Genomic DNA, 20,994 nt, shown 5'->3' on the forward strand with positions numbered 1-20,994 from the left:
TTTACCTCTGCATTTGGGGTATTCTGGTGAAAGCCAAAACTGTAAACTTGAAATAGAAGTGATTTAATATTTGGGGAAAATTACAATAAAAACCCAGAATGATTTTCACAGTGTTTTCTGTAAAGAACAGTATTAAGAGGAAAAAGCCAAGAAAGCTGCAGGGATTAAAGAAGATATTTTATAAATTTGAAAGCAGCTGTTCAGCCATATGTGCTTACCTTTTCATTTCTTCCCAGCTAGCATTCTTTACCCTGGATCTCTACCAACCTGGCTTGTTTTTAATCCAGCGCTATCACCGCCTGAGTAACCAAAACCCTCCTGATCTTCACAGTGCAATCAGCAGCAAGGAGGCTTTGCTCTGCTAGGATACAACACACCAATTCTTCTTTAATTTATTTTAAATCCTGCAGATTCCTGTACATTGCAGTATTTCAAGATCATGAATTCCTTGAGCAGCTTGGCCACGAACCTCACAGCCTACGGCCATATAACAATGCAGCCATGCATCTGTTGGAGACCTCAGATTATCATGGCCCCCATTCAGGAAAGAAAATAAACATGTGATTAACTTTTATCATATGTTTATAACTTCGCTGAGAAGAAGCAATATAAAATAAATGTTTACCTACTTTTGTCATCTGGCAGCAGTACCTGCTTGGGTTTAAATATGATGTCCCTGTAAATATAAGGCACATGCCTCATCACAGACAGAACTATGAATAAAGAAACCTGAAATGAGAGCCAAATATTCTCAAATGCACATGAAATTCCCATTCAGCTCTCCACATCACCTTCTGGAAAAGCTTTCCTTGTGCTATCATTTTGCAGCTACCACCTCAGAARCTGCTAATTTACGTGGTAAGCTGTCAGGTGTGTGTTCTCTTATGTCAAGAGGATATTTCTTCTATATTAATTTATTTCATACTGAACTTTGGAAAGCCTGCTCATGCTTTTGTCCTTCTGGGTGCTTATTAATAGAAAAATGTGACAAATGGTAGAATCACAGCCAAGATAGCATATTTAGAAAAAGGAAAATGAATCACTGCACATTCAACAATGGATCATATCAAAGCTGTTCTTAGCCTTGCATACTTTAAATTCAATGGTCAATCTTTGAACAAACTACTGCCTGAGCTATAGGCTCCCCAACTCATTCATCACAGCATAACTCTACCTTCTACTTTTCAAGAAAATTACAGAAAATGAAAGTGCAATAAACCCAAAAAGCTGGAAACAGAGATGACACCCATGACAACATTAAAAACAGAATACTGAAGGTGTGCAGCCATCCATTCAACTTACAATTAATGCACCTCAAGATAGATGTCTGCTTTATTCTAATACTAAATCCATCAGATAATCCATAAGAAGAGCACAAGGCCTGCAAGAGTCATAGGACACAAATAATAGAGACCAGGGATGGAAGAACTAGACAGAGAAAAATCAGAAATRTATTAAATATTTTTATATGAGGCCAAAAGTGGAGCCACATTATTATGCAACTCTCAATTGAAATGCAGTCACAGCACATAACGCGAGGCCCAAAATTATGTGCATGGCTCTTCTTCCCACACTGAAACAATAAAAACCKGTGATTCAGACACTGAAGTGACGGAAACCAGGTCGTGTTCTAACTTTGCACCTTAATGTCTCCTGTAATCAATTTTGCTTCACACAAATTATCTTACTTGAAAAAGTTATCTTTCTTCACTTCACTTCTTTTTTTTCACTTTTCTGCATTCTACACATCCTGATTCTGGCCTTGCCAGAAACATTATTGCCAAAATATTATGCCAGCTCTTGAGAGGTCCCAGCCAAGTTGCATCCTCAGGACAATTATGTTATTTAACTGAAGTTCACTTAATTATCCATATTTTGAAATGCTAAGGCTGCCTTATACTTGAWTTTAGTCCCTCTTAATTTTGTTTTATCAAAATATAGAAAAAAAAACCTGCTCAGAAATCAAGTTACACATAGAAATTTTATCTTCTTTATGGTCATATACTTTTTATGGAKTATAAGATATCCCTTGTTCTTCTGGTCTGTGTATGCAAGAGAGGGATGTTAATCAGAAAGKCTTGTAGAACATCTATCCCACGTCTACAATCCAACACCCACAAAGCACCTTTAAAGAGGCTGTAACAGGTTTAAGACTCATGGAAAATGAACATAATTACAGTTTAATGTGCCCCAAAAAGGTGATTGGAGAAATCAAGAGCACTGAGAGAATAGTGTGACTGCTTCCAGACCTTAAACTGTTCTGGAAGAGTAAAAGGAGCTGATCAGCACCACCGTTGAAAAGTTCTGGTAGTACCATAAATATGAGATGCATGAAACCAAAATGTAAAATATGGCTTTTAGCTTTAGCTCTAGAAGCAAGAAACTGCTGTTTCGATAGCAGTCCTTTATGACTTGTTACTTATGAGTTCTTTGCCATATTTCATTACAGAGTTATAACTCTACTGAAACAATTTCAAGAGTGAATGTCAAACACCTGAAAATAGTTTTGTAGTGAAGAAAGAAAGGCCAGTGTAATGCAGTTTAGAATGGTTTTATCCTCTTCCCCTTCCCATTTCCTTCCCATCGCCCARAACACTGAATATGCATTGGCACAGCTTGGGCACCCTATGGAATGGAATAGAATTTATAGAGATATATGGCCTTTCATATTCAAGGCATCTCAAAGCACTTTATGGAGCAATGACTTAGATAATGGAGTGACTGTGTTGGCAAACTTGACTCTCATTACACACTCAGCAATAGATCATGCAGAGCYGAGATATCAGAATGGTGAGAAACTGCAGATATATTGGCCAAAATATGGGGCATATATTAAAAAAAACAGAGGAGTGGAAAGATACCTGCCTCTTACCCAGAGGAGGGCGACATCCAGCATCATTTGATTACAATGGAGACTTCCTGCGCTGTTTAAGGTCATACACCATTCTTTTTCCAAAAAGGCTGCATGTCTTAGGAATCTGTTTGCATGATCACAACTAATCAGATAAGGCCATTGTTTTTCAAACTTCATATAAAATGCAGCTGGACCATAGGAAACCTTTTAACCAGCAAAGCAGCTCTGTAAGAGGTGCATAAGGCAATGCTGATTGGGCAGCATTAAGGGAACTTTTCTGTGAAGCCAGCAGGACTGGCAGCATCTCCAAGGTAGCTGTAAATAACAGATGAGCCACAGGATGCAAACAGCAGGAATTAGAGATCTGCAGGCAGAGCCATGATCCCACTGGAAGCACAGAAATGTCTGGGATGATGAGCCATTTAGGGCTAAAAGAAGATGGAGTTCAGGTTCATGAGAGAAGAGGGACAAGGCCAAACAGGAACACAACCCTGCAATTCAGAAGGACAAATTGCCCTGTTCAGGGACCTCCCTGGAAGAATCTCTTGTGATATGGTCATGGAGCAAAAAGAGATCCAGACAAACTGGTTAATTATGGAGGATCAACTTCTGCAAGTTCAAGAACAGTGCGTCCTAGTGCACAGGAAAACAAGCTGAGGCACATAAATACGTGGATGGAGACATAGTCCTTTTTGTAGTACCTATGCCTGGCCAAGAGTCAATGGGTACAAGCCAAACTAGAGTAAATTCTACTGAAACATTAGAAAAAACATGTGAGGGTGATTGGGAAGAGGTTGTCAAGAGAGACACTGGAGTTATTCATTTCTGGAGATGTTCAAAACTCAACGGAGCACAGTCCAGAGCAACTACTGCAGCTTTAATCAGGGGAGTTGAATGAGTTCTCCAGAAATGCCTTCTAAGCTCTGCCCCTCTGTGATATCGTAGCTCATTAAAAGTTAAAAGGGATCAAATTTATGAGACGATACCTATGAACACTTCAGTGCCACTGAGACACGACRTGATTTAAGAGGATGTCCACACATACACTGTGTCCAGAATAAAAACAAAACTCAAAGGTATGAATTAACTTCCTCCAACACAAAATAGTGCCAATGGCTGGGGCAGTCTGTTACTCTTAAACCCATGGAAGGTGAYGAAGAAGTTAATGTCTTGGTTCCTCTCTTTGTGATGAGCAGATAGTTGTTTAGTTTCTTCCTCCAAATGTAAGATCTACATTACAATTTCACAAATTTAATCAGTTTTAAAGCTCTGTTTACCTCCTGCCTAATCCTGCRTACCTGGGGAATGACAGTGCAATGATGTTTCACAGAAGAGGATCCCAGCTCAAGTCRGAGATACACCTTGAAAGATTTTCCCTGGGGTCTGTGATGAATTTCTGCAGATGAGAAAGGGCTTAATTTCTATCTGCCATATTCCTCCCCTTGCTCCCCTAAGCTCTTAAGCCTCCATTCCAACGAGGTTGTGTCAAACAAAGTGCACCCTCTAAAGTCTCATGTACAGAAGCACCCACTCCCTATTTCTTGCTTTCGACAGAGAAAACACCAAAAACCTACGTGGACCCTCCACAAACAGATCTGTGGGGCACTGCTGCCCTGCCCATAAATGAGAAAAGATCAAATGAAGAGTAATTCATATTTATAAGGAATCAATTCTAGCAAGAAATTGAACCAAGAAGCTTTGGGCTCAAAGTAGTGTGGCTTCCTGCTGAGATAAGAAGAAATGACTTTGTCTCTAACCAACTAACTAGGTGTCACGGGTGATGTTCTTGCTTTAATGCCTGCCTTACATATGGTGCCTGATAACTGCAGGGATAAGGGGATAGAAATACATGTCACAAAACACTACCAGCATGTGAGTGGGATATGCATAAATGAATGGATGTGAATGGCTCTTTTCTAGGCCAACAGGCTTTCTGTCGTTTCTTCTTTATGTCTGAGAGTAATCTTCAAACATGCAAGTCTTCCCTTGAAGAATACATTAGCAGAAGAAGGGTGTAAAACGTTCTGTGTCATTAAGAGGACTTGACTTTCAGAGCAGCTTATTCAGCTCGTGAAAGAGTAAATAAATAAAAGTGCTGATTTTAAAATTAATGTTCTGCCATTTAGACAAGAGGTGAATAGTGCAAAATGCAAGGATTTGWGCATTGGTGAAAGTATCTCCTCATCAGTTTTGCTACAGGATAGTGAAATGGAAAATCATTATTAGCCTAGTGTCCATTTTGTATATAACTCCCTCAGCAGAAATTTAAACTGCAGAGAATGCTTATTTTTGGAAGAGCTGGGACATCTTTCACCACAGAGCATCAAGCTGGATCTGGTTTGATCTGGTTTGATTTGTCTGGGTGCACTTTGAGCAGGTTGGATCCAATTTGACATCTGAAAGACGCCTTTGGGTATCCCCCATCACTACTGTGGACAAATGACCATTGCATAACCAATGCCAAAATGTGCTGGGCATCTGGTAAATTCACCTGAACTCAGGCAACTGAGGCTCAGCTGAGACAGCATCAGATATTCCTCACCCTGATATWTTTTTTTTCCATATTGAAAATTTCCATATGTTTTCAGTACAAATTCAATATTTGGTGTCCAAAGGATGCTGTCAATTTTGTAATCTTTCTTTCCATAATTCTGCCATGTTCAGTTCCATATATTTGTAGACAACTGTGGACTGCCAAAGCCATCACATTCAGGTCGAGAGGRAAAACCCCACCTCTCCTATCAGAATATTTATAGCAGCCATATTACTTACAGTTATGACTGTGTTATGCCTGTTATTACAATATTAACATATTTATATGCCATTTACTACTCAAATGCTAATAAAACAAAACCAGAAAATTAAAGAATGGTAAAATATCCCTTTTTTAATTTTTTTAATCTTTGATACTGATTTTTTTTTTTTTGTAAATACAGCAAATGCTTCTAATTATATTTTAACAAGCAGTTAGGAAGAGGTATGCCTCCTATTGGATCCTAAGTGACTAAAAATGACCTACTTTAATTTTATTCATTATCTCTAACTGTTATTAGAACCTGTATTTGACATATGTGAATATTATTTGATCTTTTCAAACCACATTCATTCTCATTAAGAAAGCCCCAAGACATTTTCTTTCAGAATATTTTTCAAATATTCTGAGATTTTGCTTGTTATGTGAAATGTGACAGCACTTTCAAGTTCTTTATTACAGTTTTTTTTCTACGGCAAGAACCAATTATCTCTTCCCAGTACTAGTGTCTAGTTTTGAACTCAATATTTAAGCAATTAGTATCTGTATCTGTAAATTAATACATCTATATTGCTAATGTAGTTTTAGTCATACAAAATGAGTAAGAACAGCCTTTTCCACTGTTGCTAAATGTAAAGAAATGTTTATTTAAGTTAAAATGAAATTAAACTAGGAGAGGACAAGCAATGGATATAATTTTTTATGGCACTTCAGCTTTTCTTTTTCTGAAGAAGACTACTTAAAGGAACACTACCTTTTTCCATGAGAGTTGCTTGTTTTGCACAAATTCAACTTATTTTCATACTTTCACACACAGTATTTGCTGACTGTATAGGCATCTTCATGACAGACTCAAATCCATTAAAGTATTTTAACTTTTAATGAAAAAAAGCTGCATTTTAAGTTAGGAATGTGCTGAGTGCTATGCTGAAAATGTTTCAAGTCAGAAATTATATTTAGCTGTAATTAAGTATCAGGGCTATGAGTTATTATGAATACACTGTGATTGATATAGATTTTACTGTTTGTTATAAAGCTCCCTTTTTGGGAAGTATCTGTGATATTTCACTAGATCAGAGAAATGAATCTTGATATGTACAGATGCATCAGATTTCAAAATATATTTCATCAGTAATCTACACAAAATAGCTCTTCTGGCAAATGAAAACTAATTTCTTCATTTTGTTTTCTTATCTTGCCTGCTGAAAATGAGTAATAACAAAACTGCATTACACAGATTTGAGTTCATTATTACCTTCTTATGTTAATCACCAATTAACAGTTTCTTTCTCTCATGAATAAAAATTCTATAAATATTTTAGGTCCACTTGCTGATATGCTGATGGATGGGYTTATCTGACCTGCAGATGGCTGTTATTACATCCTATTCATATTGATAGTCTCGGAATGTCTATCCAGAAATGCTAGAGAGAAAAATAGAAAGTTGAGAATGAAGAGAAAAACTACTGAAATTGCATCGAGTCTGCTATTCAGTTCAAATTTTGTGTAATACTCACGTCATTATATTTCTTTTCCTGATGTGCAGAGATTATTCTAATGCTACACTTGCAGCCAAGTGAACAAGCTGATGGGAAAARAAAATGCAAGTTGGCTTAATATTTGACTATTGCAGCTAGAATTGCCTTAATTCATCTTTTTTAGATTGGTGGGGAGAGATAAGTGCAAAAACTAGTTCAGAGAAAGGTTTTTCTATGTTTCAAATACCTAAACAAGGGAACATTGAGAAAGGACAGTAGGTMTGAATTCAGAATGAATGAAGGAAGGTATGGAGAGAAGGGAGCAACATCTGTGCTTTGAATTTCTAACTTTTCTTGTTGACTCAGAGATCTCACTGCCCAGSTCCTGCTGTCATCAGAATACAGATATTAGCAAGGTTTTATCTTAAACCTGTTCAAATAATGGTTTTTAACACGAGAAAACAAGGCTTATTTTTCTTAATCTTGTTCTTAGAAACAGTTGAACTCTTTTATCCTATTCAGCCTGAGGCAGATATTCAACCCAGGAAATTTCAGCAAACGTTTCTGGAGCCTAAAAAGGTAGCAAACAGCAGAAGCAGTGTCTYATACAACAAAGCAATTGTTAAGCAATTAGAGGCATAGATGTTCCATCTAAGATGTTCCACTTAGGTCATTCATGCATGGACAAAAACATAAATATTTTGTAGCCTTCATTGTAAAAGAAGTTGCATAAAAATAAAACAATGTGGTCAAGCCAAAATTAATCTTGGTTATTAGCACTTAACAATGCAGAAACAGAGAAAACATGCTTAGACTCAAGTCACTTGATGTTTTAACATCTCAGGTACCTGCTCATCCTTTATGCCATTGACTTGTCTTCAGATCAGAACTTGAACTTTTCAGCCACAATTTCAGACCTGGTTTGTTACCCTTCCAGAAGAAAAGCTTTGTTTCTGTATATTGCTAGGAAAGAGTTGACCTCTGCTGCAACTCAAGTCATTATTCAACAGCTTGAGAAAAGCATGACCAACCCTCCCAGAACTACATCGAAGTGAAAGCAAAGGAGACAGAAAAGCAAAGAAGAAGATGCTGTGGCTGAGACCGTGACTAATGCTGCAGGAAGGCTGAGCAAAGCAGCCATGGGAGCCATCTCTTGGTGCTGCAGGACTTGGTCTCTGCACTCATGTTGGCTACAGAAGTTCCAGTCTCCTTTTACAGAAAGCTGAGGTACCATTTTATCAATGAGTCTCTGTAACTCCTAATGAGGAAATGCCTTCATGTGTGCAGAAGAGCYTGGAGAGCTAATCTGTGTTGAGAGRTTTGGGKCTGATATGAGAGAGTACGAAATATCAAATATGTTTCTTAAGGAATGCAGTCCTGAATAACACTTAGAGTTCTTMATCTCCTATTCAAATCAGGATGATCATGTTTTTACGAATTACATCAATTTTTAAGCATCATTCATCTCTACCTTCTGCTAATTAAAATGTTCTCTGYCTAGTCCRTATACATGCAAAACTGCAGTTTGCAGTTTGACAGGATATTATTGAACAGTATGTGAATTGGTTTAAAAGTAACCAGATTTGAAGCATCCATCAGTCAGTAACAGTGCACTCATAGGTCACTGAAGCTGTCAATTTCAATCAACTCTGTAATTAAATACATCACCAATATAGATTTTGTGTAAGAATGTCACTTGTTCTTCAGATGTCTGCTACTAGGACAAATCRCACTTCGGTGTCTTTGAATGTGCCTTCTAAATACAGTTTTTTAAAACAGCATAACATATCCATCCATCTCAATCCAATTTGCTGAATAGAAATTAGTTTAACTAATACATAGTCTAAATGCTGAATTAAAAAACAATATGGGTGTTTCCCTTTCTGTTTAAATGAATGCTGTAATGCTACAGCAGATATTTTACTGCTTCTCTTAAAACTCTTAAATACTCTATTGGTAATCATAGAATAAAAGGAAAGAGCAGTATGTCACAAAAAGAGAAAATTTTTGCTCATCATCTGTAATTAAAATTGCTTTGCTTCACCTTCAGAAAATAAAAGAACAGAATCTTCAGACATGAGGAAATAAATCATTAATTCTAATTTTGTTAGGGACAGAAATACTGAGCATTTTCAAATTAAAAAAAAAAAGTAAAAAAAAAAAAGAAAAACTCATTTAGTGCTTTTGAGTGTCAGATTGTTCTATTATACTTGCCATTAGATTGGAAAAGTCTGAAACAAAGCTGAGTTACCAAATATATATTGCCTGCCATTTGATTTAATCTTCAAATAAGCTCCAGGAAGCAGGTCCCTGGACAGTTAATCTTTAGTTTTGTAGCCCATGCACATTTTCAATAAGGTTACCAGGGAATTAGGCCTGGTAGGGAGGAAAAAGGCATATTGTTTTATTCTAAAGACAACTGTCAAGATCCTGCTAGCAAATTATAACTCCCTTAATATAAAAAACTTTATTAGCTGAGTCCCTGCTGCAGTGAAACAGTAGGCACTCAGGAGGGGACTGTTCTTCATGTTTTCTCCCTGGAATCAGACACTTGTCCAGTTTAAAATATATAAACTGTAAATATTATAGGTATAACACACTTTAAGGTGCAGTTCTTCAGGCCAGACAATGCTAGGGAAGCTACAGCTGAGGATTCCAAGGGGAATGCCAACGGATTGGGGGGATCAGAGATTGACCACGTGCAAKAGTGAGGTTATGCAGGGCTGGTTTACTTCCCTCTTTAAGGAGCAGTGCCCAGGTTTGTGGGAAAYTGTCTCCCTTAATGACTGCACCTTGAGCCAAGAGGAAGCTCCAGAAAAAGTGAAAAACATAAATAAACCCAGGGCTTTATTTCCTGTGCTGTGCAGTTCCCAGGGTATGGTTGAAAACCTGCAGCAAAGGAAACACTTCAGAACCCTTTAGAATATTTAGGTCCCAACTCAAAAGCATATAATACAGGCAAATTTGAAAATAAAGACATGCAATACAAGACATCACACTAACAATCCAGCTMAAATATCCCAATTTACATGCCCTACAAGGGAAATGTGTATGTCCAGCAGAATAGTAGAAAAATAATAACAAACAAAGGAAGAGCAAATGGAAGAAATATAATTTGAACAATGGTAATTTCAGGAAAATCTAGGGAAAGGCTGATAAGACCATTTCTAATAAGGCTTGGAGGAGTTAGAAGATACTAGACAGGGATTGCATCAGAGTGGAGGTTCAATAGGTAATTTGCAAGAGTAATTTTGGCACTGGCTCCTCAAACAACTGAAAAAACATTACTATCAAATTAAGTTTCAGGCAAATGTATCTCAGTTAAATGTCACAGTAGCTTATAGCCTATTTGTATTTTCTAAATTGGCAAGGTAAGGAAACAAACAAAAAAAGGCACAATCCCATACTAAGAAATACAAACAAAAGGTACCTTGAACTCAGGGAAAATTCAGGGGAATACAATAAATAGAACTTAAAGGGTAAAAGAAAACTTCATTTAAATTATAAATCAACATAAACCATTGTGTTTCACTAAATATTCTCAGTGTTGCACCATTGGCAATGTTAAGGCCGTGGTTTCTGTCTGCCCTCTCCTTTTATCTCTGAACTTGATGATTATAGTTTTTTTACAATCCCATCAAAAATACCATCATGCTTCTTCCAGAGCAATGAAATTATTCTTCACAGTTTCAAATGTCTTCTCTCTGACATGAGGACAGCTGGGACAATGTCTCCTCTCTCATCCTCACCACCCTCTTACCTGCCCTTGAAGCAGTGTACCACACTGTTCTTGAAACTATTTTCTTTTGGCCTCTGTGACCCTCTGCTTTTACACTTTTCTTCCTGGTTTTCTTATTCCTACACTGTACCCCTTGGTAAACCCTCCTTCTCCTTTTCCAGTGTCCTGCTGGGGGCCTTTTCATCTCTGGGTAATCTCGTATGCAAACAAAAGCTCAGTGAAATGTAGCAATGGCCTTTAATCAATACGTGAGAGAAGGCTCCACCYTCTGATGGACTGCAAAGGGCACCTYTCCCTCTTTCTTCTCTGCTCAGGCTATAAAGGGGACACAAGAAAGGAGGAAGATGTGCATTTCAAAACCTAGAAAGGATGAAGATGGGCCTCAAAGGAGTACCTTATTACCATCTGTAAAGCCACCTCCTTATTCATTTTCCTGGTCTTAAAATTCACTCTTGTGATGCCCACGGAACCTGATAAATTCTAGGTCCCAGCTGTCCTGAAACTGCCAGTGTCTCTCTTTGTCTTCCATTCTTTAATTCAACCATTGTCTTATTTAAAAAAAAAAAAAAATTACATTGTAAAATCCCTAGGGCAGGAACCATTTTTGTGTTTGTACGGAGAGAAGCAAAACCAGATTTTGACTCTTTAATACAAGGACAATGGTGTCAGAAAATGTYGATAATGCACACAACTCAAACTCCTGTACTACAATGATTTTGTGCTTTCAGTGAAAAGCTATATGGAATTGGAAGAACAAACAGCCTCAACTTTGAGAATATGTCAGTGCCTCTGAAATGCACTTTTTCTTTAAAAAAGACAYGTGTGCCTTCAAGATCTGACACGTTGTCGAAAGGGCCATTGCAAATATAAAGGCAATATTAAAATATTAAGAACTGAGTTCCTCCTCCGAGGAGTAGATTATCATGCTCTGTGTGGACATATTACCCAAGCCCACCTTCACATGGCCCCAAAGACTTAATTTTCTTCTATCCTCAGACAAGTTAAAGTATATTATTCTGCCTCAGTGCCTCAGAGCAAAATGTGCAGGATTCAGACCATAGTAAATAGATTGCTGGAGAGAGGAATTTAAAAATCCATGTGATCAAATCATGAGAACCTAATCACTCTACAGCCCAACCAGAGAAATTTGAATAGTATTTCAGGCACATTAACCTCAAATAGCTGATCTGGGCAATTTTTTTTTTTTTTGGTCATCAGTAACAGGTGATAACTCAATTGCAATTTCTTGTGAATTACATTACACAGTTCAACATATTTGAAGGAATCCTTCCATCAAAATTATAACTCAGCATCTAAATATGGGGTACAAAAAGGTAGCAGAGGACAAGACACMCAATTTTTTCCTGGCACTTTGTTTATTTTTAGGAACTAGATGGATTTACAGGGATTGATCAAGGGCCAGTGGCAGGTAAGGACACTTACAGTACAGCAGACATGTCACAGGTGAGGCCATGGTTAACAACCAGAATAGGTTCTAGATGCAAAATGATGGAAATAATGCAGGAAACCCAGCTATCAAATAAGTACTGTACAGAAAACCTGCCACTGCTGTCAGTGAAAGAAGCCCTGCTGCACTTTTAATTTTACTTCTGCACTAATTCTTATTTTTGTGATGTCACACAAATAACATAAAAATGGTATCACCTCCAYAGACACTGGAAATTCTTAATGACACAGAAACAAATTTTACCATGACACATACCAAAGAGTGAGATATTCTTTGGATGGGTGGCTGCATATGCAAGGAAAGAAATTTAGAGAAAAGCAGAGTCAGGATATTCTTTGAAGTTTGGTTTAAAGCTTGGAATTTCCATTTTGGAGCATATATCACATTTTTTTTAGATCTGTTTTGATTCTGAATCAATGACAACATGCTGGTGAGACAGATACTGATGAATCTCATACAATCACTAACTTTTTTCAAAGCTATCAAGGTTCTTTTGTTTCAGGAAACAACAAGAATGAGATATTTCTCAAGGCAAACTTTCAACATCTGCAGGATGAGACCCTGTATGTTCCAACTCTGGTTCACATTYCTCTTCATATTATGTCTTCCATGCAGTCAGAATGAGGGGTCTCATTTATTTTATTCCACTTAAGTAAAAATTTATGAGGAGAATTAATTTTGTGTTAGGGTTATGCTCTGCTTCTATAAAACTAAAATCCTTTAGTCTAATCWTGACTTTTTAAATCATAGATGATGGTTAACAGTCCAAAGTCTAATACATCTTGACACAAGACATTGCTTCAAATCCAAAACTTTCAATGGTCCATTCTGAAACTAAAATGCCTTTTTCCCCCACAGTATCTCTCCAAATTTTCCATATTCCCACAGAACATTTCAGGGTTGACAACATAACATTTTTKATAAGATCTGCTTCATGGTAAAGTATTATTTTATATTCCCCCACTAAGAAAGTGGTAGTTTACACYTTGGAGAGTCAATGACTTGCCCTGAACATGTACAACTTCTGGGTATTGCAAAAAGCCTTCTTAAAGAAATGTTCTAGATAATTTATCCCTTGAAAGGTAACAAATTTTCCTCGAGAATGTCATCTTGAGCATTATAATGMTTAGCCATTCTCTTTTGATATTACACTGTGATAAATAAAACGGGCAATGAAACTTCCTATGACTCTCAAAGGTGAAATTCAGCCTCAGATTGGCAACCGTAATAAATATCCATGATTCTTAGATCTGGTTAACTGACCAGCCAAACAGGAAAGTGCAGGGGTGTCAAGCCTCCATAGAGGATGACTAGAGCAGATGTAGGTAGCACTGGGAGACCACATGCTAGAGCTCTTTAATACATGCTTCCAGCAGGATGAGAAATGTTCACTTTTCACTAGAATGGATGTGGTTTAAAATAAAACCTTTAGGGTAAAAGGAAAAGTAAATCAGGGATTCCATCTGAAAAAAAAAAAAAAAATCTGACTTGACAGTGTTGGTAGATGGCTGATAGTCTATACCATGAAARCAATATTTATTTCTCTCTCTCCCTACCAGACATTCCAAGGGCCAAGGTTGTCAGATGACACAAAGAATACTTTGTGCTTTTGATCCCATGACATGTGGGTTCACGCAATGGTGATGTCTCCTCTGTGAACATTTCCTTTCAGGAAAGTTTGACTTCCCTGAATCAATTCCATGATTCTGAAAAGGAAGTCTTTTATTACAGTAATCCCTCATTGTAAATGACTCAGGCCAATTTTGAGCTTTGTGGAAAGAAAAAAAAAAAAGTCCTGAAAATTTCCTTCCTTCCAAGAAGGAGATGGACTATTAACAAGAACCTGTAGTGATGGGACAAGGGCTTGAAACTGAAAGAGTGCAGGTTTAGATTCAATATTAGAAAGGAATTCTTTCCTGTGAGGGTGGTGAGGCACTGGGACAGGTTGCCCAGAGAAGCTGTGGATGTYCCATCCCTGGCAGTGTTCAACCCAGGTCAGAGGGAGCTCTGAACAACCTCRCCTAGTGTGAAGTGTCCCTGCCCACAGCAGGGGATAGGAACTGGATGATCTTTAAGGTCTCCTCCAACCCAACCATTCTATAATTTTATGATTCTATGAGATTTACTTGAAAGCAATTTARCAAATCAGAATTAATCTGCTGAAGACAAGTGCTACTGCACTTCTGTTCATCCATTCASAGTGACCACAAAAGGCAACCACTTGGCCACACAGCTTATTGTATGCTTCACCAAAACACAGAGATGAAGAGAAGCAGACAAAAGGGTGGTGAAGAGGGAAGGTTTAGAAAGAACAGGTGAGCAGTTTCCTCTACCTCAGGTGGTCCTCACAAAGTTGTGCCTGGGAGGTGCTCAGCCTSCAGGAGATCTTCTGCCAAAAAGCAGTGCTGGAGACAGGGCATGGTGACAAATAGAGCTGGCACAGATCTGCTTCATAGCAGGTCTCCTGAAGGTTTGCAGTTTTACTGTTAGTTGAGTTTCCCAAAAGGAAAAGCCTTTCTCTCTTAAATAATAAGATAGAAGGAAAATGAAACTAAAGTTCAAGATCTCCTTAAAGGAAATGAGTTCAACTCCAAAACCTTCTAYGGAAAAGGAAAGGATAAAAACAATGCAGAAAAACTATTTGGCAAAGAATCTGTTGCAAAATTCCATTTTTTATATTTATTGGCCAAATTGAGAAAAAAAATCTAAGAATGAAAAAAAAAAAAGTCAAATTATTACATACTTTGACATTGTCAAAAGACCCAATTTGATTTAGGCATTAAAATCCCATTTTTAATAGAAACTCAGAAATGGACTCAGCTAGACCCTTTCAAAGAAATCTTTGCTTCATTTTTAACAGTGTAAGGATAAATGAGAAGCTTATGAGAAGTAAGGCTAATGTGAAATAAATATTTCTTTAGATGTGGCAGAAATCAGACTGCAGAAATCAAAAAAGGATTTCTTTACTCAAAATGGATATATTCTTTGTTCCATGGGGGTCTCGTTTTAACTTCTCAATTAAGGCTAGTTGTAAAATTATTGTAGGTTTCATTAAAAAAAGCAAATACAAAAAGCAAACACAAAAAGGTGATAAGTTCCTGGAAGTAGGGGAGACAGTGTCATGTTCAAGCAGCCAAGTACCATTTATATTGTTGTGTCCTGGACTGCCACAGCAGCCTCTATTTACCTTCTGAACACAGTGGTCCTACCAGAATCAAAAACCATAGGAGCTTCAACCATGAATGGGAGTTAAACAAGGAATCACTTGAGGTAAGAGATGGTTTTAATTTGCTGCAGAACCACATTAGGCAGGGAGAATTTATACCAAATATAACTCACAATATTACCCCACACTCACTCCTGCTCTGAGCAGGAACAAGCTTGTTTTGCACATGGATCCAGCTGACCTGAATCCATTTGCTGACTGTAGCCAATGTAATGTATTCTGCCTCTCAGGAAAGATTATTAGTTTGGCTCTGTGCTATACTCACATGTCTGCACACCCCTTTCCTGTGTTCAGCCCCCYCAGAGCACAGGGAACCAAAGCTCACACCGGACAGAAAAATGTTAGGTACACATATACTGTATTAGGTATAACAGAAATATAATAATGGAGGGATAAACAAAATTACACYGAGWGCAGCATCTTCTGGTTTTGTCACCYCTTTGGTACAGGAGAAGAAATGCACTAAAAAACCCATTAAAGATGATTTTGCTTATAATTTGAARCATATACAGTTTACAGATTATTAGATTAATGACAATTTGACCTTGAAAACACCTCTATCTGCTGAAAGAGCAACACTCCATCACCTGTTTTGATTCATTAATGTATCATTTAACTTGGTATGACACATGTTCAGCAGTTATAATTATATTATGGCCTCCCTATTACATCAGCTCYGCTCCAAGTTTCTGTCACCACAAGTCCAATTTTCAACACAGAGCAATCCAGTGCACTCTTTCCTTATTAGTGTCATCTTTAATGTAGCACAGAGTCTGAACCATTACTTGGCACTGAGAGTTTAACAGCAATTAACCCCTGCTCTATCCCCAGGGAGAAGTACATCAGCAACTTGCCAAAACACTGTAAACAAGCTGGCCAAGATCAATGCAAAACCATGCTGGCTGCAGAGCACCTACTGTATTAATTTAGGATTGATATAGAAAAAGAGAAAATAGTCTGCATGAGATTGACCTAAAAGGATGGCCSAGGCAGGTTACACAGTTTTCTGTAAGCTGAAAAGGGAAAATTTTAAATCCCTAGTCAGCTACCTCACAAACACACATTCTTTTTTACCTTGGTTTTTATACTGTGCTGATCACCACAGGACTGGCAGTGATCACAGAGAATAAACATTTATTACCAGATAATGTATTTGAATAGAGAAAACTATATTTTCTAGGTGAGGAATTAAATACATTTCAAATTCTGTCAGTAAATAAAGCAAAAAGGRTGAAAATGCCAAAATGCCAGCTTGTTTCTGTTTTCAGGGTACTGAAACAAACAGAACACCAAAACCTAAACCAAAGGTGAAGGTTCTTTCCCCACAGAATCAAAACAGAGCAAACCAAGGACTGCAGAACTCCCTGAAGGTCCCTCACACCAACTTTCCCTGGGATGGGATGGCATCCTCAGCCATGACCAGCAGGGCCATACAAAGGCACTGGGACATTCCTGGCTGTGATGGCATCTCTGGATTTCTACCCCAGTGTCTGCACTTTGCTGTTCAACAATGAAAAGGAAGAGGGAAAAACAACTTTGTACTTTGAGACTAAGCCAAACTTCAAGGCAAATACTTCAGTTAGGACATACAAGTGAAAAAAACCCACGAGATATAGTTTATATTGGTTTAACTGACCCAGGATGAAACATTCTTCCTTCTTTCTAAGAGATATCTTCTGTTTTTGTGACAGCATTATTTTTCCCTATAAAGTTTTGATTTATTTTCAAGCCAGTGACAAACTAGAAAAATAAAACAAAGCATCTAAACAGAAACCCAAACATGTTWCCAAATAGAAATTCACCCACAGTCTTCCTCTTTAAAAAAATGAAGATGCAGCAGGAAAACTCATTTAAACGAAGATTTCCAAAATCAGATGTTTTTAAGAAAAACAGTAAAAATAAGAAGAGAAATTTTTCTTCCATTAATCTCAATCCAGAGTTTTAATTGTAAATATAACCAGAGAGTCTGATCCTGKAGGATGTGGGTTGCACTGCAGGACACTTCTCCTGGTTGTCATCAGCTGAGGGTGGGTCCGAAAGGYTTTTCATATTTGGCTGGTTGAAAGTTTTCCTGGAGACAAATGATGAAGAGATGAGGACAACAGTAATCACAAGTGAAATAATTTCAATACCTCTGTCTTTAAATAAAAAAGGATCTGTGATTACAATTATTTGTATCATATGACTCATGGAACAGACTTCTTTCATCAGTAAGAGGCAAAAATTAAATAGTAGCAAACACAACCTAAAAATTTTTTAAAGTATTTTTGTCTTATTTATCTTCTGTGCTAGAAGTAACAAAATATCTGTACTAGAAGTAACAAAATACCTGAAGTTCAAGCATGAGCATTTTAAAGTCAGTTTTGTCCAAAAGACAAATTTTACACTTAAAACAACAAAAAAAAAAAAAAACCACCTGCAATGCAGAACTAGAATATAAATTATTTTTAAAAATTCGAATTTCAAATTTTACATTTGAAATTTTCTAAAATAAAGGATATTTTTCCATTTTCATAAGCAGATGAACAAGAAGTTTTAAATAGGCACTGTTGACTTCATAATAGAGACAAATGTAGAGGATTTAYATGTAAAGTACTAATATTGATCCATGAAGTTTCGGGGGCATCAAAGTGTGCCAGATTAATTCTACTTTGGCATTGGATTGTTAAATTCTTATTAACAGCAGAGGATCTTTCTTTTTAAACTTTGCAGATTTGGACTGGAAGTTTGAAATATATAAACCTAAAATATCTTCCTAAATCTACTAAAATTACTTAAATCTAATTGAATCTACTGGAAACTGTCATTGTTTTCACTTTTTAAAAATCAGGCTGCAATTTAACCTTTCAGTTCTGAACTTGCTGAACAATCACTTTAACGACCATTGCTTAGCATTATTAGTATATTATTATTTCAAAACTCATATACACTACTACCCCCAAAATATCCTTTTCAATTTTTGTTCTGCTAAATTAGTATACAAGTGTAACTATCATTTTTGTTTAATTGTGATAAAAAAAATACAAAGAGAGAAAAAAAAAATGGTACTACTAGGAAAGTAGTGGGAATCTGAGTGRAAAAGTTAGAATGGACTTCACCATTAACATGCTGATCCAGATATAAAAATTAWAAATTGTCAGTTTTTTTCACTCATTTACAAAAAGGAGAACATCTGAAATTTAGAATCTAAAACCAAATTCAGTTTGTGTCTGAGTATGACTGCTAACCAAGGTAGATCCAGCTCAGTGCAAAAAATTCTCAATTTTTATAAAGTAACTACAGTATTTGCTTTTCTAATTAAGTTGGAAAATTGTGATAATAGGAGGAAGATTGAAAGGAAAAGAGTGAGTGGAAATAAAATTAAAATTATGAAAAACAAACAAMCAAAAACCAGAGGCAGTTTATAATGCAGAAGAGTTCTTCCATRTTAAAAGGCTTTGACATGGTTTCTTGTCTTAATTATTGTAAACAAAATCAAGAAAGACCTGGAGGACCATGAAGAAGAAAAGACGATCAGGAATAATAYGTGGAAAGTAGATTATACCAATATAACAATACATGAGGAATGGAAAATTAGGCACAGAACCAGTTGAATACAGAGATTCAGCATGCCCACCATCTTTTACGTGTAGAACGTGGGGTTACATTATGCTCTTTATTGCCTGCATTTCCTCTTCCTTGGCAACAAAAGTGTTTTCATCACAGTATCACTATTCTGTAAAAACATGYTTGGTTGGTAGCTTTTTTCCCAGGGGTCCTTTGTTTTACTCYGATGTAAACACAGGTGAATTTCATGCTGAACTGGAACTAGGAGGGTAAAGGAGCGCAGCTGTTTTGCAGCAAATATTCCTAGAACCTTACATCCRCTTCAAATTTCACAGCAAGAGCTTACCAGCATCAGTCTAAAAAGAAAACAAAAAATCTGTATACCAGCAAAGACAAATGTTTTCTGGAAATACGAGGATATTCTATTTTGGCCTCTTTGAAAGATACTGTAGTACAAAACACTATATATCCCTCATGTTCCTTTAATACCCAAATAAGTTTAATATAAGGAAGGGGAAAATCAAAATGTTAAATCCTTGTTAAAAAAAAACCCAGTAATTTATTGGCAATAAATTAGAACTCTGCCTAGCCCTTTAGTCAACTATCTCCAAGTCAAGAGTCACAGATGTTAAGAGCTGTTACAATGCCAAGTTAATTTCCTGAAAATGAGTGCCTGAGGTTGGATGAAAAAGAATCTTACCAGTGCTCAACATGACCGATAGAAAAGGAAAGCAGAGCTCAGAGAAGATAAATGTAAAGGTGATAATAGTGGAAAGAAGACAAATTTGTTGATTTTTTTTTGGTCCTCTCAATAGCTCAGCTGATCATAAACACCATAACGCAGACACTCCTGAGAAATTGTTCCCTGGCATGCTTATTCTTTTTTTATGTGCTTTCCACAGGTATGACACTTCCAGAAGACATCACAGAACCCCCACACTTCACCACAGTTCTTGCTTCTGAAGGAGAAGTGGTTGTTTTATACACAAATAATCAATCAACCCCACAAGCTGGAATGGGAAAGAATTAGAACTGTGATCCCTAAGGATACCATCAAGACAAACCAAACAATTATATTGAACCAGTTCATTACTAACTGTTTCTGGCCAGTTGAACAAATTGAGACTTTTTTTTTTTTTCAGGTCCAACAAGCCCAAAAATAAATAATCTGGACTTGGATTTCCTGATGTAAACTCAAAAACTATCTGCAGAAGTAAGGTGTTTTTTTTTTTTTTTCTAGAAAAAGCTTTTATTTGAAGGAAGATCTTTAATGAAAGAAGGTTTCTGACCACTTCTGTCACTGGTCTTCTTCAAATTTCCTTCAGGTATTTCCAGATGGTAGGAGTACTCCAAAACTTCACATCAAGGCTGGAGGCAGGACAAAATCAGGATTATCAAGCAGCCAATATCAAGACCTAAAACTACCAGAGAGCTACCTGGTGTGACCTCTTGTTCTAATTAACCCAGACCCCCTTACAGTGGGACTAATTTCTGCTTGGCTGAAGGCTATGATACACAACCACATGCAGGCYTTACTCCAGCACTCTAGTCCACTCTTTTCTTTGCTATTCTCGTTTCCAAGGTGAAAGGATTGTTTATTTATCTAATAAGAATGAAAACGTGTGGATTTATCTTTCTGCCACTGGTGTACTGCTTGTTTCTCTTATTTCAGGTATCACTTATATCAGTATCTCTCCAAGAAGAGGTTTACACACTGTAATCAAATAATCTTTAATCCATTTAAGGAGCTAGTATTTCATTTTTAACATGCTGCYGCAAGGCACTATTCCCAGTCCTTGCATAGTAACAGCAGCTCTTCTCCATACTCTTTCCAGCTGTTTAATAYCCAAGTAAGATATAGGACCTGATTCTCTGGGACTTGTTTAGTCATTCACAACTCTGAAAAAGGASTATAAAAGAGAATCAGTAAT

This window comes from Malurus melanocephalus, unplaced genomic scaffold, assembly GCF_030028575.1.
Source record: "Malurus melanocephalus ecotype Western Australia unplaced genomic scaffold, MMel_1.1 scaffold_22, whole genome shotgun sequence".
Taxonomy (NCBI): domain Eukaryota; kingdom Metazoa; phylum Chordata; class Aves; order Passeriformes; family Maluridae; genus Malurus; species Malurus melanocephalus.